The 22,232-nt window shown below is 35.5% G+C and overlaps 1 long non-coding RNA gene across 1 annotated transcript; it reads left to right on the top strand.

Moving 5' to 3' along the window:
* Positions 1–94: 94 nt before the first annotated feature.
* LOC142357935 (uncharacterized) lies at positions 95–21,754 on the top strand. Its single transcript, XR_012761729.1, has 5 exons — positions 95–189; positions 13,390–13,606; positions 14,029–14,047; positions 16,410–16,429; positions 21,692–21,754. It is a non-coding gene; the product is annotated as an uncharacterized LOC142357935 (long non-coding RNA).
* Positions 21,755–22,232: the final 478 nt, after the last annotated feature.

Genomic DNA, 22,232 nt, shown 5'->3' with positions numbered 1-22,232 from the left:
ATGCCTTATATAATTTTATGTTGACCACTATGCTGGGGGGGGGGGGGGTATAATGGGAACGACCCAGCATTATATCCAATTGTTTTAGATTTGTACCAATTCGCACCATGGGCAGATCTGTCGACTGGAATCAAATTGGACTTCGACTATTTCCATTACACGCTTCGGAATTCTGTTGCATTGTGGGATGTGAGTTGATCCTTTTCATTGTCAAATCCGAAAACACTTTCTAGGACTAAGGGTCATTCGGAAACAATTTATCATTCGTTAACCCCGTGAATAATTATGTCCGTTTTTTTAAATCGAAATCGAATTAGCACAATTTAATCAGATTTTCCGAGACTATAATTCAAATAAGTAGAATTATGATCAGTAATAGTGTGAGTAATATTCGAACATAAGCCATACATTCAAAGTCCAGAACTTCAACCGAAAATTGACACATATTCAAAAATCTTGATACGAAAAGAGGACAGTCTCTACAAACTCAAACAAAATTACTTTCCAAAAAGAAACAAGAAATTGGCTTAAAATTCATTGTCATTTTTCGATGAGCAAACAAAAGAAGTTCTTGATAATTTTCTCGAAAGACAAGACCCCAGGTTGAGGTCCAGACCCAACTTGAGTTATGATCAGACCCAGTCGAGCGCAGACCCGTGTGTTCCCAGACCGAAATTACAGGGTCTTTTCGGAAGTTCGAGCGCACTACGGTCTGGACCATGGTCTGGAGATGGTTTGATCAGAGGTCATTTTGGTCTGAAAAGTCTGATCATAGGCGGATTCGAGCGCACTTGGGTCTGATCAGAGGCGACTTCGAGCGCAATTGGGTCTGATCAGAGGCGACTTCAAGCGCACTTGGGTCTGATCAGAGGTCTAATATTTTTAATCAAATTCATCGCAAATCTTTTATTTTATAGCTAATTTTGCAGTAAAATCTCAACCAACGTGTGTGTAAGTTTTGTGTGTGCGTTTATGGGGTAACCGGTTTGTCTGTGTCTGTGTGTGTGTGTGTATATGTGTGTGTGTGTGTGTGTGTGTGTGTGTGTGTGTGTGTGTGAGTGTGTGTGTTGTGGGTGGGGGTTAAGCGATGGGGTTAGGGTTGAGAAGAAGGCTGATGAGAGGGGAGTTCAACTCGATAGGGGGAGGAGAGTGGACAATTTAAGTGTTGTGGTTAAAGGACGGGAGGGCTGACGATGGCGATTTTGAGTGTTTTTGATCAGAGTGGTCAGCTGGGGAGATGGTCTCGACTGAGTCTGATCAGAGGCTACTTGGGTCTGAAATTGGGTCTGATCATAGTCTGATTAAGGTCTGGGCAATGGTCTGAATTTGAGTCTGGACCATGGTCTGGAGATGGTCTGATCAGAACTCCTTCGGTCTGGAAAGTCTGATCAGAGATAATTTCGGTCTGGAAAGTCTGATCAGAGATAATATCCGAGTAAAATTGAAACATATGCGAAAACCTACTATCCCAAATTTATGCCAGTTACTTAAATTGGCCAGCAGATAACGAAAACTTATTTAACGTGACATATCACAACAGAAAAAAGATTTTGATCATTTGTGTCAGCAACAAACAATATCAGAAACTTTGCAGAAACGTTTTCCTCTGGAGCTCAGACAGAACTGTTAATAATGCGATTGAGACAAATTTTAATTTACAAGTTTATCTCGGAGCAAAATTCGGCAAATCAGATGACAGAACGGGTATATAAACGCATGCCAAAACAGGAGTCCAAGCAGTTTTTAAGATTAATCATAAGATTTGAATTAAGATGGCAGTAGAAAAAAACAATTATCATGAAGCACTAACTCAATTCACCACCTTGTACACCATACGAGTCAAATGACTCTTCAGGAGGTGCCAAGAAAATCTACATAAACTTGCATTACCTAATAAAACAAATCAAAATCATTTTTGTTATCTAAGGTTCGATCAAGTTTAAAAGAACTTCATTTCCCTTACCGATTTTATCAAAAAAATTTCTTTAGCAAGGTAATTGAACATTTTTTTCAAACGAAAATCTCAAGGACTTCTTCTGAATCTACGTTTTGATTTTTGGTATATGAACGTGTGACCTAGCAGACGACCGTGAGACCTAGCAGACGACGTTTTGCCTGAAAATGGCAACTTAAAAAAATCAAAGAGGAGGTGTTTTCGCAATATTATCCAAGACATCCTTTACAAGAGCGTCAAAATTTAAATAAAAAATTGAGAGCACATTGGATAGATTGAAAAGATAACAAGCAAAAAATACTGTCTTGATTTTCAGTTAATTTTTTAATGCAAAACCGTGAGTTGAAATGCCATAAGAAACTTTGGCATAATTTTTATGCATCTGAATTAAATGGGCTCCGAGAAGAAGTTTCTTTCTCGAAATAACTTGTTCAAAAAGGGTTTGAAATCGAGACGCTTGTCAATTAGAAATCTCCGATTTGTAAAGGAAACTACACGGAAACTTCTTCCAGCACTCCTAGCATCAAAATTTGTGGTTTTTTGTCATTTCTTCCAAAGCCCATAAATTTACTTTTTTAATGTTAATCACAAGTTTATATCTCGAACACCAACTTTCATTTTTTTCAAGTCAATTTGAAGGTTATTTTGATTTTCTGTATCTTCAGGTGACGTTAGCGTTAGAATTGTCATATCATCTGCAAAGAGTGTTACACATGAACTGTGTGTGAAACAGACCGAAGGAAATATTTAGTAAAATAAAAAGAGAAAGAGCAACGGACACAAAATTGAACCTTGAGAAACACCTATATTAATCTCAACTCCTGTTGACTATTTTGATCCCGGTACTACATAATTATTCAAAAACGCTATCGGGTGTTTCAGTTTTCATCGCAAACTTGATATTTCTGACTAACTCAGAAGATTTTTGTGATCAATTCTGTCAAACGCCTTTTGAAAGTTAGTGAAACAAGCTTAAACCTATAATTTTCGAATCTATTGAATTTCGCATGTATTCTTTAACCAAATCTTTAGCTCTTGCAAACATTGACCGGAAACCAAATTGCTCAGTAAAAGCATGTTTTGGTTTTTCAAGAAACCCAACAACTCTTGTCCTCAGAATATTTTAAACACATTGATTAGCGATGTCAAAAAGTTAATTGGCCGATAGTTTGTTGAGGGGTTTCAAATTCCCCTTTTATGTGCAGTGGACTTGTTTTTGCAATTTCAAGACAAACCGGGAAAAAACTTCTTTGCATGCTCTTATTTATCAATCTAGCCAAGTCACCACAAAAGTTTTTTTACTTATCCTATCATCACCAAATTAGTTTTCTGTTTCTAAAGATTTTTTTGTATTACTGATCGTAAAGTTGTCTAGAAGAATAAAAAAAGTCGCTTCGTTAAATCGTAAACCTGTCTCAGTGTTTCATCTGCAATATTTTTAGTATTGAAATTTCTCAATACATAATCGAAAAAGTTGTTGAAAGTTTCAACAGTGAGGTCTTTTGCTCACCTCTTTTGTTGCCCCAAAAGTTCTTTGAATACGTTAATGGATTTCTGGATACCCACAACTTTTGATCATAGTGTTGTTTTCAGCTTTTCGTACGGGTTGTGTTGCTAAATTCCGTAATTAATTAAAATGGATTTCCTTTGATCACTAGAATTAAGTATGTGCGTTCAATGAGCACAATCTCGTTTGTTTGTAAAATTTTTCAATTTGTTTGTCAATCCACCAATCCCAATATTTAGTTCTGTATAACAGGACGTCTATCATCCAAACTCAAACTTATAATTGAAACTAATTTCACACCAAGAGTTTTCATGATCGTTTTCATCCAATCGGCCCATTTTATGTTGGAGAAGATTGAAAAAAATTTAATTATTTTGTTCTGTTTTAAAATAATTAAAATTTTATGTAAATGCTATATAAAATATCATTTTGAGAAGGTACAACGGAAAAACCGAATTCAAAAAAGAGAGCTTAAAAAATCAAAGATCCAAATTAGTGTTACCATGATACTCAATCTTTTTGATAAATCATGGTCGGTACATTTGCTTGTCAACTTGGTTACCCTTGTTGGCTCCATGTTTCGTAATTTAAAATTAAATGACCTAATTTATTTTTTGTATTGCTGATGATGAGTGTCAGAGATTTCTACGTTGGATGTTTCCTCTTTCATTGTAATTATTTTGAACAACTGATTTTCAAATTTTCCAAAAAAAACTTATAATTCACAAGAAGGGGCCTGTATATAACACAAAACGCTGTTCGTCGTTTTTCTAAAGCAAGTACCCGATGTTCAATATGTTCAAACGACAAAACAGAAGGATTTTTAAGGTCTTCTCGCACAAAAAAACCCACCCCGCCTCCTTTTTGTTGTATCAGTTTTAAACTGGTTTTTCAGTGGTTTGCGCCCTGATATAGAATATATATCTAATGGACCGTTATCAGTGAGTCAGGTTTCGCATAATGCAATTACAGCTGTTTTGTATGCTAGTGTTTCTATTTAAATTTTTTATTTAAACAAGCTTAAACCTATAATTTTCGAATCTATTGAATTTCGCATGTATTCTTTAACCAAATCTTTAGCTCTTGCAAACATTGACCGGAAACCAAATTGCTCAGTAAAAGCATGTTTTGGTTTTTCAAGAAACCCAACAACTCTTGTGCTCAGAATATTTTAAACACATTGATTAGCGATGTCAATAAGTTAATTGGCCGATAGTTTGTTGAGGGGTTTCAAATTCCCCTTTTATGTGCAGTGGACTTGTTTTTGCAATTTCAAGACAAACCGGGAAAAAACTTCTTTGCATGCTCTTATTTATCAATCTAGCCAAGTCACCACAAAAGTTTTTTTACTTATCCTATCATCACCAAATTAGTTTTCTGTTTCTAAAGATTTTTTTTGTATTACTGACCGTAAAGTTGTCTAGAAGAATAAAAAAAGTCGCTTCGTTAAATCGTAAACCTGTCTCAGTGTTTCATCTGCAATATTTTTAGTATTGAAATTTCTCAATACATAATCGAAAAAGTTGTTGAAAGTTTCAACAGTGAGGTCTTTTGCTCACCTCTTTTGTTGCCCCAAAAGTTCTTTGAATACGTTAATGGATTTCTGGATACCCACAACTTTTGATCATAGTGTTGTTTTCAGCTTTTCGTACGGGTTGTGTTGCTAAATTCCGTAATTAATTAAAATGGATTTCCTTTGATCACTAGAATTAAGTATGTGCGTTCAATGAGCACAATCTCGTTTGTTTGTAAAATTTTTCAATTTGTTTGTCAATCCACCAATCCCAATATTTAATTCTGTATAACAGGACGTCTATCATCCAAACTCAAACTTATAATTGAAACTAATTTCACACCAAGAGTTTTCATGATCGTTTTCATCCAATCGGCCCATTTTATGTTGGAGAAGATTGAAAAAAATTTAATTATTTTGTTCTGTTTTAAAATAATTAAAATTTTATGTAAATGCTATATAAAATATCATTTTGAGAAGGTACAACGGAAAAACCGAATTCAAAAAAGAGAGCTTAATAAATCAAAGATCCAAATTAGTGTTACCATGATACTCAATCTTTTTGATAAATCATGGTCGGTACATTTGCTTGTCAACTTGGTTACCCTTGTTGGCTCCATGTTTCGTAATTTAAAATTAAATGACCTAATTTATTTTTTGTATTGCTGATGATGAGTGTCAGAGATTTCTACGTTGGATGTTTCCTCTTTCATTGTAATTATTTTGAACAACTGATTTTCAAATTTTCCAAAGAAAACTTATAATTCACAAGAAGGGGCCTGTATATAACACAAAACGCTGTTCGTCGTTTTTCTAAAGCAAGTACCCGATGTTCAATATGTTCAAACGAAAAAACAGAAGGATTTTTAAGGTCTTCTCGCACAAAAAAACCCACCCCGCCTCCTTTTTGTTGTATCAGTTTTAAACTGGTTTTTCAGTGGTTTGCGCCCTGATATAGAATATATATCTAATGGACCGTTATCAGTGAGTCAGGTTTCGCATAATGCAATTACAGCTGTTTTGTATGCTAGTGTTTCTATTTGTGCACAGAGGTGGTCATGATAGAATCTTAAGGATTGTAAGTGTTTATAAAAAAGATAGCTTAACAGTTTTGCCATTTCCAAAGATTATTGTCCACTTACTTGTTATAGAAAATGTTGTAATTAAGGAGAAGACCAAAAGAATAGAAACACTACGTCGAGTTTTCAAAGGCGCGTTTTACCACGGAGTGGACAATCAGCTTTTGGGCTGACTGCTGTTGTAATTAAATTTTTTTCCCACAAGGTGTTGCTCCCAGTTGATAAACTTCATCACAGCTATCAAAATCAATTGCATCTCCCTGTAACTTGCTTCACCGTTTGTTTCGCTTTAGACGTTGTATCAAGTTTTCAAGTTGTTTATGTTGAAAAGAGAGTTTTTATTGCGCGGGATTCCAGATCTTCAACAGCTTTAAAATTGTCTACAGGTTGTGTCAAACGCTCATTAAAAACAATTTTACTCTGCAGTTGTATATCGTAGTTACCAAACCCAGTTCATCAGCACGCTTCTGAATTTCCAAATCATTGTGCGGGAGGCGCTGTTTAAAATACGCAGGTTTGTCATTTGAGGGTTTGTAAAATTGGCAAGCATTGGTCGACGATTATATAACTCAATTTTGTCATTTTAATAAATTAAATTGACAATTACCGGAGGAGAGGGAGGGGCCTTAGCCTTCCAAAGGACGACCACACTTTTAATTGCGTCAGGGGCCAACGAATAACTTAAACATTTGTTAAAGAAATTAAACTACTCAAAATAGTAAAAATTCGACTTTCACTAATGGGTAATCAAATTCAAGTTCAAAAAAACCTCAAATACCTCAAACAGAAATTCGTTTTTTGGTCGTAGTACATAAACCAGAAACCAGAGCTTTTCAAACAGGGATTTTGCCTAAGTTTTGTTCTAACTGCATATGAGTAATTATTACCATGATTGGTCCTCAGCATATTGCACGAAAAATCCGTGTGATATGAGGAAAAGTAATTAATAGTTAATTAAAAAATTGTGTTTTGTAAAGGAAATCCACTACTCTTAAAAATGCAGTTCATAGTACATAGCAACGTTCCGTTATATCTGTTTGACCTGGCCAATGCTAACTTTTCTCAAACGAAGGATGTAGCAATTATATTGGTCATAGCTATTTAAGGTCTTTGTTTTTTTTCTTTGGCGGCTAGGTCAGGTGCGCTCCTTATGGAGCTCAGTAATGAAACCGGCTCTAGTCTTCAAAGAAGCTAGATTTTTTTGTATTACTGATCGTAAAGTTGTCTAGAAGAATAAAAAAAGTCGCTTCGTTAAATCGTAAACCTGTCTCAGTGTTTCATCTGCAATATTTTTAGTATTGAAATTTCTCAATACATAATCGAAAAAGTTGTTGAAAGTTTCAACAGTGAGGTCTTTTGCTCACCTCTTTTGTTGCCCCAAAAGTTCTTTGAATACGTTAATGGATTTCTGGATACCCACAACTTTTGATCATAGTGTTGTTTTCAGCTTTTCGTACGGGTTGTGTTGCTAAATTCCGTAATTAATTAAAATGGATTTCCTTTGATCACTAGAATTAAGTATGTGCGTTCAATGAGCACAATCTCGTTTGTTTGTAAAATTTTTCAATTTGTTTGTCAATCCACCAATCCCAATATTTATATTTAATTCTGTATAACAGGACGTCTATCATCCAAAATCAAACATATAATTGAAACTAATTTCACACCAAGAGTTTTCATGATCGTTTTCATCCAATCGGCCCATTTTATGTTGGAGAAGATTGAAAAAAATTTAATTATTTTGTTCTGTTTTAAAATAATTAAAATTTTATGTAAATGCTATATAAAATATCATTTTGAGAAGGTACAACGGAAAAACCGAATTCAAAAAAGAGAGCTTAATAAATCAAAGATCCAAATTAGTGTTACCATGATACTCAATCTTTTTGATAAATCATGGTCGGTACATTTGCTTGTCAACTTGGTTACCCTTGTTGGCTCCATGTTTCGTAATTTAAAATTAAATGACCTAATTTATTTTTTGTATTGCTGATGATGAGTGTCAGAGATTTCTACGTTGGATGTTTCCTCTTTCATTGTAATTATTTTGAACAACTGATTTTCAAATTTTCCAAAGAAAACTTATAATTCACAAGAAGGGGCCTGTATATAACACAAAACGCTGTTCGTCGTTTTTCTAAAGCAAGTACCCGATGTTCAATATGTTCAAACGACAAAACAGAAGGTTTTTTAAGGTCTTCTCGCACAAAAAAACCCACCCCGCCTCCTTTTTGTTGTATCAGTTTTAAACTGGTTTTTCAGTGGTTTGCGCCCTGATATAGAATATATATCTAATGGACCGTTATCAGTGAGTCAGGTTTCGCATAATGCAATTACAGCTGTTTTGTATGCTAGTGTTTCTATTTGTGCACAGAGGTGGTCATGATAGAATCTTAAGGATTGTAAGTGTTTATAAAAAAGATAGCTTAACAGTTTTGCCATTTCCAAAGATTATTGTCCACTTACTTGTTATAGAAAATGTTGTAATTAAGGAGAAGACTAAAAGAATAGAAACACTACGTCTAGTTTTCAAAGGCGCGTTTTACCACGGAGTGGACAATCAGCTTTTGGGCTGACTGCTGTTGTAATTAAATTTTTTTCCCACAAGGTGTTGCTCCCAGTTGATAAGCTTCATCACAGCTATCAAAATCAATTGCATCTCCCTGTAACTTGCTTCACCGTTTGTTTCGCTTTAGACGTTGTATCAAGTTTTCAAGTTGTTTATGTTGAAAAGAGAGATTTTATTGCGCGGGATTCCAGATCTTCAACAGCTTTAAAATTGTCTACAGGTTGTGTCAAACGCTCATTAAAAACAATTTTACTCTGCAGTTGTATATCGTAGTTACCAAACCCAGTTCATCAGCACGCTTCTGAATTTCCAAATCATTGTGCGGGAGGCGCTGTTTAAAATACGCAGGTTTGTCATTTGAGGGTTTGTAAAATTGGCAAGCATTGGTCGACGATTATATAACTCAATTTTGTCATTTTAATAAATTAAATTGACAATTACCGGAGGAGAGGGAGGGGCCTTAGCCTTCCAAAGGACGACCACACTTTTAATTGCGTCAGGGGCCAACGAATAACTTAAACATTTGTTAAAGAAATTAAACTACTCAAAATAGTAAAAATTCGACTTTCACTAATGGGTAATCAAATTCAAGTTCAAAAAAACCTCAAATACCTCAAACAGAAATCCGTTTTTTGGTCGTAGTACATAAACCAGAAACCAGAGCTTTTCAAACAGGGATTTTGCCTAAGTTTTGGTCTAACTGCATATGAGTAATTATTACCATGATTGGTCCTCAGCATATTGCACGAAAAATCCGTGTGATATGAGGAAAAGTAATTAATGGTTAATTAAAAAATTGTGTTTTGTAAAGGAAATCCACTACTCTTAAAAATGCAGTTCATAGTACATAGCAACGTTCCGTTATATCTGTTTGACCTGGCCAATGCTAACTTTTCTCAAACGAAGGATGTAGCAATTATATTGGTCATAGCTATTTAAGGTCTTTGTTTTTTTTCTTTGGCGGCTAGGTCAGGTGCGCTCCTTATGGAGCTCAGTAATGAAACCGGCTCTAGTCTTCAAAGAAGCTAAAAAATCTCATGCAGAAACTAAGACAAGTTTACTGATGCTTCAAAATTCTGCACCTTATGAGACCCTATAACTTTGGTGAAAAAGACCTGCGATCAGACTTTAGGTCAACTGTACCGGATATGAAAAGACCTTTAGTCGACTTATGAAAAGACTATGAGTCTACCGATATTGGATAATGAAAACCGATATTGGCATGGAAAGATTGTTGGTCGACTTAAGAAAAGACTTTAGGCTGACCATTACTAGGAAGTCGACCGTGTATTTAAGGAAGGGAAATACCACCCCCCCCCCCCCAGGTCGACTTTAGACACCACCCCTCCCCCGCTTCAAAAAAAACAACCTCATCTCATTCTACCCGCCTCTATGCACGCTTGCGATCCCCCATCCCGGTCACCTGTTTTTTTTTGTAATCAGTTTCAGAAGCTGCTGCACAGAAGCTTACCCAGTTTGAGGTGCCATCTGGAAGTGAACTGTGATCAGACCAACTCCAACGCACACGATGTGTTCCCAGACCAAAGTTACTGGGTCTGGGATTCGGTTCGAGCGCACAATAGTATGATCAGAGTTCACTTCGGTCTGGGGATGGTATGATCAGAGTTCACTTCGGTCTGGGGATGATATAAGAGGTCACTCCAAGATGAGAATGGTATAATCAAAGGCGGAATCAAGCTCGCATTAGTCTGATCAGAGCGCAATTGAGCGCAATTGGGTCGTATCAGAGACAATTTCGAGCGGAAATTTTTTCTTTTTATTTTTCTTTCTTTACCGAGAGATGATGGCTTTGACAATAGGCAACAAAAATCAGCATTCCGATCACAGACACAACTAGAGTCTGATGACTTTGCTGACAGAAAATGACGGTCCCCTTAACAGTAAATTTTGATTAACTGCAGGACGCGACGTTTTATATGGAAAGCTGTCTAAATTCAATCACTGAGTTCGAAATATGCAGTAAGTGTATACTAAATAAACTTTTTCTCAGCAGATGGTTTTTCTTTTCTTTAGCAATACATTTAGAATGGTCTTTTCTTTAGATGAATTTAATAATGCAAACATCAATTTTTATAAAAATGAAAACATTTTACAAAATTAGTTAAATTCGCTCATAGTGAAAACCATTCACTTATCAGACTATTTTGAGCGCAAGTGAGTCTGATCAGAAGTGATTTTGAGCGCACAATCGTCTGGACGATGGTCTGGGTTTGGTTTGTGCCATGGTCTGATATTGGTCCTGTCAGAAGTCATTTCGGTCTGGAAAGGTATGATCGGAGACAGTTATGAGCGCACTTTAGTCTGATCAGAGGATACTTTGGTCTGGGATGGTCTGATCAGAGGTTAATTTCGTCTGGCATGGACTGATCAGAGGTCATTTCTAGATGGCACCTATACCTCGGTATACGTTAATAAAAAAAATGAGTATTTGTTGAAATATAATTTTTGTAACAAAAGCTTACCAGTGCCATTTTAAGATAAACTGCAGGAGAGTAGAGTAGCTCTCTCATTTGATTTTTTAAGAAAAAGCGCTTCTGCAATGACTTAAAGATTTTGGCTGTCTCGTCAAAACTTTTTGCTGCAATATTTGGGCAAAGTGTCATTGGATCTTGACTGATGTCTGTGGAATCGGTTTGGTCTGGCATAGCTGTCGTGGTCAACATCTGCTTTGACTGGTCGATTCCTAGTTTTTGACTGGCCTCGACCCTGGTCGAAGTGTCAATGATAGAGATCGCTAAAAACGCAACAAGTGCGATGAATACTGTGAATAGTTGTAAGAATTGCGGGTGAAAGTTGCGTAAAAAAACTACTTACAGCTAAGAAGCGCCTTAGCGGTCAACTTATTTTAATTTTTGCGGTTTTCAATTGTCAATTTGTATATCACTACTAAGGTGATGGCGGCAAAACTTTTCTCCCACAGCTGATATAAGAACAATAATAACAATAATAAGAATAAATTTCGCTCAACTTGGTTTAACCGAGCTTAGTAAGTCCTTAATGGGGCCTGAAATTGACATCTCTGAAACACTGTCCATCCATATTGGTATGACTTGTAATTAAAATTCTTCTGAGTTAAATCAAACAGATAATCTGACTTCTCTTTTCAATTTGGGAGGACTTGATCGTGGACTATTTTTGTGAAAATTACGCACCAGTGACATCGGGTTGCTGTGACTTGTAACTCTGACGAAAAAACTCTAAGGGCAACACCCTGGCGATTACTTTCTTTTGAGTATAAGAATATTTTCTTGTTAGATTTTGCCTTGGGATGCCCCTTTTTTGTTTGCCGAAATTGTTCAGCGCGAATAGGAAGTTTACCTCACAAAATTTTGTTTTATATAACAAGATCCATGAAAACAAGTTGATATGAGATAGGGAGTAAATACACTGATCGAAGACAATAATTGCAGTCCTTATCAGTAAAACAACTGCTTGAATTTGTCCATTTTAGACGTTTTTACTTATGTTTTTCGATTTGCCTGAGGATAATTTTACCAGCGTAACAAAAACTAAATCGATAAAACACGACAAAATTAAATTAACTTTTTACTAGATTACACTTAATGACACTTTTGTTTTGCTTTGAATTCATATCCATAGATGTGCAAGCTTTTGATTACCTTTTGGAGAACAAAACTCAAGTGATAACCCCACGATAAATTTTCTGAAAATTATATGCCCGGGTCTTTGAATTGAATTTCCTGTGAGATGGTTTCATTGTTTGAAAGAACAAAATTTTATTGTGGAGATTTTTTGTGAGGAATAGAGCAAGCTTTTAAATTTGTCAAAATTGAACTTCAACTTGTTCTCCTTGCTCCAGGCAATAGCAAGTTCAATATCTTTTCCGGCTACGATTTACTGTCTACTGTACTAATGGTTTTTGTGTCATCGGTGTATTAATAGCACTCATTGACAAATCTTTCGGGTAGGTCGGTTATATATAAGAAACAGCGCAAAAATTGACCCTTGAGGCCCACCGCTAGTGGTTGATCGAAAGTCAGATTTTTCACCAGATATTACAACTCGCTGCTGTCTGTCAGTCAAATATGACGCGAAAAACCTCAAGAAAGGATAATCATACCCCATTCATTATAATTTGAAAAGTAGGACATTGAAAATTTCATCGCTAAAACCATTAATCTTACAAAAATTTACCAATTATGTTCACAGTAAGTACACAGAATGTGATTTAACTACGAAACAAATTTAATATGAACAAGTGACGAGTGAGAGGAAATCAGTAGAAAAAGAGACCAGAGGTTCGAACCTTGGTACCTGAGGTAATGTTATTAAGAACAACAGTGAATGCGGTGAATATTATGAAGAAACTGCTAAAAGCGCAATTCTCACCGAGAGCTTACCGCTTTCACCGCTGAAGGTTGTGGTCGATTTTTTCACCTCTATTCATTGCAATTCTTACAAAACCTTGCCACGGTGACCCCATAAGTTAATTGGGACTTTTCCTAAAGCTGTTTTGGGCCATGAACCTCATAACAGATTTTCATAGAATTTCTATGCAGCAACATATGATATTTCCACGGGCAAAGCTTAAAAAATTAATTTCTGTTCTGTCCCAACCCACTGTCGCACAGCTTAGGGCTTATATAACTCGTCTCCCCCTCCCCAGACGGATGTGATTTTTTTTCAAATAATAACCTGCTATGTAACAACGCATAACATGAACCGGGGGCGTAGAAAAACTGCGGGTGGGGACAGAACAGATCAAAAACTTGAACATTGCATTAGATATTTGTGAGTGCGTGTATTCTGATTGTGAACATCTACTGTCTTCTTTGCTTTTTCTTTGTGAAAAAACTTCGAGAAATCGAATTTGGGCTGATTGCTTTCCAAACAGTAACAGATATTGTAGGAACTCTCTTCTATGCGATGAGTGTCATCGAAAGCTACATGTTGCGATATCTCTTTTATTGTACGAAAGACTGGAATAGCATTCAACATTCTTGTATTTAACACCTGAGCCAATCATCTCTTCAACTTTTTTCATGGAAAAACAGTGATTTTTGATGTGTTGATAGAGGGATGTCCGCTGAAAAAACCTGTTCTCATATTGGATATTTCTAGTAGAATTTTCAATTGAATTCGCAAAGGATGAAATTATGTAAAAAGGGCAGTAAGAATTCGGCATATTTTGTGTATAACTATGTAAGAATTATCTACTGAAAATTGGTTTTTAATAAGGAAAAAAAGCCTCCAGTAGGGTAATGATGCAAAAAAGGTAAATTTTCACAATGGTGATTAAAAGCAGTGAATTGAATTAAAATAATTTATGTGCACATTAATGAACATGATTTGTACTTATGTCTCATTTAAAGACTAGCTGGTATAGAAAGCAGTTTGAACAAGATTTGAATTTTGTTGGCTCAGTTGGACCTCAAAAAGCCCCGTAGAGCATCACAATGACTAAGATCAAATAAATCAATTCATAGAAGTGAAGAAAAAAAAACAATAAATGATTGAAAATTACTTTTCAGTCGACATTTTTTAAGTAATCTTATAGAATGTTTATAGTATTCCGGGAGAGGACAAGTTTTGTAAGCGCGTTTGGGTCCACTAAATTCCCCGCTAAATTTACAAAGCCTTGTCACAAAAATTAAAGACGAAAAAAACCAATAATTGCGCTGAATGTTGTGAAAAATTCACCTCTAGAAATAACTAACTAATCTCGCCAACAATCACAACTATGTTTTACCATAAAGAGGGTGAATCTAAATTGCATATTAAAGAAATTCCACGTAACTTAGGTCACAGTCGGCGAGTGGAAGAATCGTAAACTCTTAATCTAGAGCTCACGGGCTCAAATCTGTATTATTTGTTTTATTTTCGTACAAATAGATGAATTCATTGCAATCACCCCATTCACCTTTAGAAAAGACGGCGCTCTGCGATTAAATGTTTTTCAACGCTATTCACATCTAATCGTAACGCCGCAGAGGCATACTTATAACGTCACGGGCAAATCTGCCCGGTTTCGGTATAATAGATAATTTAGCAAAATCGGGCAAATTTGAGGGGAATCGTGCAACAAGTGTTCGCAAAAGCGTTAAAATTTTAACAGCCCCATTCGTAAATGAGCTACCTACGTTTGCGCGCCATGTATCCCTATTCTGCTCGATCTAACTATCGCTTCATCGCATTCATCGTAACTCGCTTCCGCGCTGATTGTATCCATTTTTTGCACTGAATATATCTACAATCTGCAACTGTGCCTAATTTATTTTTTAATGCGCACGTTTGAATTTGCAAAAGTGAATTAATGCTTTTCTAAATGATTGCAATTAAAAATGAATAAAAGTCGTTCAAAGGTTAATAATATACAATAGAGGGCTCAAATTTACCACATTGTTTTCATGTGTTTTGAATTTAATGTCGGGAAACGGGATTGACATCATGACAGACACTCGGAAATCCGCTTGTTGTAAGGATTGTTTAGGAAAAGTAAAATTTCTGGCTAAAGTTTGATTGGATTTTGATAAAATAAAAGGAAAAGTCCTCATTTTAAATCTGGGCGAATTGCATATCACCTAGCATTCAATTAAACCCAGACATCTTCTTTTAACTAAGGCATGTTCAAACTTTTTGCGTATGTTTTATCGCAATATAGTCTCGCGGGTTCTCCCTACAGAATTGTTAATTTACTGCTGTGCTTTTCTGCAATTAGGGTAAGATGGACCAATATCCACAACTAAAACTGTGGATCAACAATGTGGATCTTAAAAATTCTTGCTCTACATAATTCAATAAAGCGGTGGCACGAAACCTTGACTCACCCGGTTCGAGAAATTTTCTAAGAATTACGGAAGAAACGAGCTGCATTGCGCTGATTTTTTGAAAATTTGCCGAAACGTCACATTATAATGCGTTGAAATGCGCTGAAATGTGCTGAAATTCTCACAAAATTTTGCTAAAAAAGCTCCAAAAACCACTAAATTTTCAAAAAAAATTATCGTTGACTGAGACCCGCACCCTATTTTCCTGTGGCGTAAACATCACACAATCCAGAGCGCCACCGATTATTGCAATTTTTCCCTTTTAATTTGATTTTATACAAATGAGCAGTTTAGTGAGAAATACGCTGAAATAATGTAAGAAATGCTCTGAATATTCAGCGCATTTTTTACATAAATTCAGCGCTCTTGAGTGCTTTACAGCGAATTTCTTACAAAACGTTAATAGCTAAGTAAGATCAATTTAAATGGTACCAACTTCACTAATCGGTGCCAAGAACAGTTGAAGTTCACTGAAAATAGTTAAGAAATACGCTGAATTTTGAATGCATTTCTATGTAATTCTTCTGCGCATTTGAGCGTATTATCATGTAAGATTTTTGCGCAGAAAATTTTGAAAATTTCACATTTCAGCGCATTCAACTCATTTCCCACCTAATCTTAGCTTATTCCACGCATTTCTTACAAAATTTTGCCCTTAACAGGCGCTGACATCTCGCCTCTTGCAGGACCAGCCGCTTCTAACTTGAGACTTCATTACTCTGTGACATGTCAATGATATGACGTTCAGAACGCTCTTTGATTCAATTCTAAATACAACTTGCCGTTCAATATGCGTGTTCACGTTGTTCTTTTTTGCTTAGAAGAATTTTAGCTCATTATTGCCATTTTGATAATAATTCTGAGAATTTTTCTGATAATTGAGAACAACTCAACTTGAGTTTTGTCGGCTACAGTTTTATACTGTTTCGTTGAAATTTTCTTAGAAAAATAAAAATGGGTGATGCTCTTGGGGAGAAGAGTTTGGGATTTTGGTTACTGTTGGCAACCATAATTTGCTTATGAAATTCAATTTTAAAATGTTGAGTTCCTTACCACTTCGTTTTGCTGTTGTTAAGCTCAAACAAATCAGCAAAGATCAAATGAGAACATAAGATGAATTTATCACCGAAGTGAATCGCAAAACAGCAAAGAAAGATGCTAAATTAATTAAGGCCCCACTCTTACATTTTCCCCAAACTTATGTAATTAATTTCAATCTTACATAATTTTAACATTTCACATCCTGCACTGCACTCTTTCCAGTGCAAGAAAAGGACATGCTCCTATCCAACATCAAAGTTGAATACGTTTAGAGAAAGTATGGAGCCTGACATAACCTCGCAATTGAGGCCCAAGCAACTTTTCAGCGGAAATTTAGCAGAAATATTTGTAAGAAAATATTACACCATACGTTAAAACATGATTACATGTCATTAATATTTATTATTTTGGCAACGAATTCGGAATCCAAGTTGTTTATCTGATTATCGCCACGTTTTTTGGTTTTTTTGTGTGGGGGTATAGAGTGAATTCTTACGTGAGTGTACTCAAAAATCGACACTTAGGGTCCCGGGTCTGGACCGAATGGTTAACGTGTAAGAACTGGCAAGTTTGTGGAAACAGATGGTTAACTTCTAAGAACTTGCGAATCGAATGGTTATTTTGTAAGCTTTTTGCGAGTTCGTTCCGGTCGAGCTCAACTCTAATTGGTTAATTCAAGTTAGCTGTCTTTCATTTACCGTAGAAAGCGCTTTGGGAATTAGTTGTCTAGTTTGTATCAAACAATAAAATGTGATCTAAGTGATTACGTACAACTATGCTGACGTAATACTATGCCGATTATAAGAGTGCCGAAAATTTATTCAATTTTTCACCCGATAAATTTCGAAACTGCTATTACCAATTAATTATCAATTAAATGCTAACCGACTGATGTTTTCAAAGCAACCAGGGCACGATGGTCAGTATTCGGTTGTGATAGATTCATATCAAGTCCCACGAGCCGCTGAGGCATGGCCGTGGCCCGCAATTATCATTGTTTGTTTTAAATATTTCTCCCTCCAATTATCATGTCCTGATAAATAATAAAATCCAAAATCTCACAACTTCATTGTGATTGGTTCAGAAATTTTGCGCTCATTTCAGTTAAAGTGATTTGATTGGTTTAGAAATTTATCGGGAGAAAAAATGAATAAATTTTCGGCACTCTTATAATCGGCATAGTATTACGTCGGCATAGTTGAACGTCACCGATCTAAGTTGATAAAACGGTTGTTTTTCAATTTTTTTGCAGCCAAATTGATTTTTTCTTGTGTCGATGCTCATGGTATGTTTACATTCTTATCTAAATGGGTTTTATTGTTTTTTTGCTTCAGTATTGACGGAACTGTTGCCCTAAAAAAACAGTCGTAAAAATGTTTCAAAAACGTATGTAGGAACTCATGTTTCCAGTCTACTGTTTAACTTTTAAGAGCCTTGTAAGTCGAATGGTTAACTTGTAAGAACTTATAAGTCAAATGATTAACTTTTAAGAACATGGACTTTGGGAGAAAAACTGGCAATCCGGTTCATCGCAGAACTTGTAAGAAACTCGCAAGTTTTTACAAGTTAACCATTCGAATTTGACCCGTGGTTCACAACCCAAGACAGGTATTGGTCAGACCAACTTGACTCATCGACAGGGCGTGCGGTGCGACCCAATTCAACGGTCGAGTTCTGTCTGGCCGACGATACCCAATGTTGATCCTTATTCTGTTAGGTCTGTCCAGAACGCACAATTTGGTCCAACGGATACCAATATCTTTTTTGTCTGCTTAGCTTGATCTCAGCTGTTTATTTTTGTAACCTCTGTTAAGAAGTAATATCAAGATAGTTGGCTCCGATAAATGTCCAATTAAGCTGTATGGTCTGTTCAAAGCTCAAAAGTCCCCTTCAAAACAGTGTAGATGTGTGTTGAATTGATTTTGTAAATAACAGCGAATTATCTGAAACAAAAAATGCTCGTTAAATAGACGTTTTTTCCGTAAAAGTAATCAAAAATTACATTTCTGTTGTTCTGCTGTAAAACATGAGTATATTATAAATTTGTTTGGATAATTCTGCATGTTTAAGTGACTCTGGCCATTGGTCTGGTCTAGAGTCTGTTAGGTCTTAACAATGGTTTCACCACAATATGGCCTTGCGTCTGGTAGATCTTGCAATTGGTCTGAACAAGATCGAGTCTCTTCAAAGTCGGCCCTAACGATAAGAGTCTGTTTGGTCTGGCCAAGGGTGGCCAAAGCTTTACTGGTCTGGCCAATGCCCATTTGTGGTATGATCAATCTGGGCAAGTACCCTAGCCAAATACCACTGTCTTGGGTCAGGGATCTCAATCTGGACACCCTCTACTTTAAAGACTTAATCGATTCTCTATTTTATTAATGAGCCATCGACCCTAGCATTGAAAAACGGACCATCTGAACCATTTTTTACAGGACATTATTTACTTGATTCCACAAAATGGCGGCAAACACAATTAGTGGCCGCAAGTTGAAAAGTATCTATAAATGTATTATACAATGTATTAATTTACTCAATGTCCTGACCTATTACTAAATGCATTAATTTTGAACAGGACAAATACTAGGTTTGATTGGATTTTGTGCTAATGTTCTCTAAAATGTACCACCCTAAATCTTTTTGAAGTGGCACTGATGGCTAATTGCACATAAACTCCAAGCAAAGAGAGAATAAAGTAAACTGCCACTAAAATTCTGCAATTATGTAATACAATTTTTACTACTCAACCTAATGCCGAAAAAAGCTTTGTGGAATCTAATACTCAATACATTAATTTTGAACAGGAATATATTAGATTTCATTGGATCTTGTGCTAATGTACTCTAAAATGTACCACCCTAATCTTTTTTTGAAGCGGCACTGGTGGCCAATTGCACATCAAATCCAATCAAAATAAAAAAGTAAATTGCCACTTAAATTGTGCAACCATGTAATACATATTACATGATTGCATAATTTAAGTGGCAGTTTGCTTTTTTACAACTCGAAGAGCAGTTTGTTGATCTGTTTTTCAATTGGTACAGTAGTTCTGAAACAGGATGCAAAAGTCAATGGTGCACGTGCAAAAATTGTGATTTTCTTTCCTGTTGAACAAAATGGAGAACGGAGAGAAATGAGAGTGGTGTTTTTGTTCATAACAGCTTTTGAAATAGAGCAAAAAAGTAAGAATGAATAAAATTTCGCTAAGCGAGCGATAAATTTTGGTCACGTGCAGATTTTACACATTTTTTTAGTTTTAGCTCTAAAATGTTCAACCAGAAGTGATTGTCTCATTTATTGTTCAGTAATTGTATGCTCGGAAGCATTTTTGACCATGTTAAGCAGTTAAGCACTTTCAGATGATATTTTGATCTATTTTGCTATTTTGCCTTGTTGAAGGCTGTTATTACAACCTTCCTCAATTTTGTATTGCAACTGGGGTCTTTTTGGTTGCAGTTAGTTTCATTGGTGTATTTGATGACCTTTTAGTTTGGTTGATACTGATTTTGAGTTGTGTTTGTTACAGAGAACGAAGTATTTTTAGCCAAATTTTAGCTCAGTCTCATCTGTTTTTCTTCGACTATTGTTGTGTTGTCTAATTTAAATAGGAGCTGTTCAATGGGTTTTGTTACTCAGAGGTGACACTTATAAGGCAGTCACTTATAAGGCAGACACTTATAATGTTATATAAGGCAGTTTGATAAAGTAAAAATTGTTACAATATTGTTTTTTTCATGTTTTTTGTTGTTTACTTTTGAAATTGTTAGATAGGATGTTTGAGAGGCACTGGGTAGGTTACCCATAGACCACTATAAATTTTGAGGGGGTGTCTCAGAGTAATTGATAGGCGGCAGCATTTGTTTTTTGTATGAAACTTTATAAGCAATAAAATTGGTTGTTTTTTTCTTCTCAGTTTTCCACGCGTTTACCGTTTTTTAGTTTTTCTTTACATTGCTTTCATTTATTGAATACGATATTTTTTGATTGGGAGTTTTGTTGCCATTAGAATTTTTGAGCTCGCAACTTGTGACGAAATTTTGAATTTTTATCAGCTTTTTTTTCCAATTTTTTCTCAGATTTTTTCTCGTATTAATTTTACTCTGTTTTTGTTTAGAAATAAGAATAAATAAGTACAGGTGAGATTTGTTTGGTTTTTAGTTGGGTGGGGTTTTTGATGATCTACTTTGAGTCGGCCCCGGAGTCTTTCGGCTACGTTTTTTAATTTGATTGAAATCATGTGCAATTAGCCAACAGTGCCACTTCCAATAGAATTTGAGTGGTAGACTTTAGAGTACATTAGCAAAAGATCCGATCAAATCTAATATATGTCCTGTTCAAAATTACTGCATTGCGCATTAGATTCCTCAGAACGTTTTTTCGGCATTATGTTGAATAGTACAATATGTGTTACATGGTTGCACAATTTTAGTGGTAGTTTGCTTTTTTCACTTTGCTTGGAGTTTATGTGCAATTAGCCAACAGTGCCGCTTCAAAAAGGATTAGGGTGGTATATGTTATAGTACATTAACAAAAGCCCAAACAAACCTAACATATGTCCTGTTCAAAATTAATGCATATAGTAATAGGTTACATTGAGTAAATAAATACAGTGTATACTTTTCAACTTGCGGCCACTAATTGAGTTTGCCGCCGAGCGAGTGAGACCTGAAGGCATATGTTGCATGATTTGAATTGAATTCGAAAAAATGAATTGCAATCATTGATGAACATTAAGTGAACGATATGATCCGTTTCAGATTCGTCTCAGATCCATTGAGAGCCATTGGGAAGGTCATGGGAAAAATGCGAGTAATGAGGATGCCACTTAGGAGAGTGTAAATTTTCAGGGATGGGAAAGGGGACTTGGTATAGTAAAAAAAAAACGTTTTCAATTTTGTTTGAAAATTTTGTCATTTAGTGGTTCTACAATAAAACTTTTTTCACCCAGACATGAAGTTACAGTTCGTTATTTTGTCTTTTGACTCTGATCATAACACTATTTACTCTTGACTATTTACTATCAAAATGATCTCAAAAAATCAGAGATGTTTTCTCGCTTCACAATGTTCAGTCTATTTTTTCCAAATGAGTTTTCATTGCCTAATTAACAAACTGGTTGTTTGAGCAGATTAAAGTTCAGGATTATTTAAAGTTATTTAAGCTGGAAAATATGCGTTTTTAATAACTGGATCATGTTTTACAAATTATGGTTTTGACAACAGTAACATGCGAGCGAGCCAAAACTCTTTTCAGTTGGTTATTCTATTACCAGGACCTAGAGTACAGAACATATTACCACATTACAGAGACTTTTTAATGACAAAAGTTGTATTAAAAAACATCTTGCCCAACCATTCGAACAAAAAGCGCAAAGTTATTCTCTTCCACCCAAGAAAAAATGATATATACCTTTGCTCAAAAACAATGAGAAACTAACCTAATGGCACAAAAAATTACACTATAATGATTGCATATTACGTCATTTTTCATTAAATTTACACGAATCTCTCGGGTTAGCCTGGTAAGTTTGTATGTGAATTTCGTAACTTTATGAACAAATTTTAGGGTTGGATCGTAAGGAATTTTAAGCTTTCACGTCGTCATTAGCTAAAACCCAATTAAAACGCGGAAAACCGCCATTCTCAATCCGGGAGATTTTTGTGAATTAGGATGAAATGACACATAAATTTTTTTGTGAGTTGCTTTTTCACCGATGAGTTGTGTATGAACACACAGTTGTTAATCATGAAACATATTTCACAC

Source organism: Convolutriloba macropyga, unplaced genomic scaffold (genome assembly GCF_964194025.1).
Source record: "Convolutriloba macropyga unplaced genomic scaffold, txConMacr16.3 SCAFFOLD_4322, whole genome shotgun sequence".
Lineage (NCBI taxonomy): Eukaryota > Metazoa > Xenacoelomorpha > Acoela > Convolutidae > Convolutriloba > Convolutriloba macropyga.
Note: the sequence above shows the minus strand (reverse complement) of the source record. Positions and strands in the feature narration are given on the sequence as shown.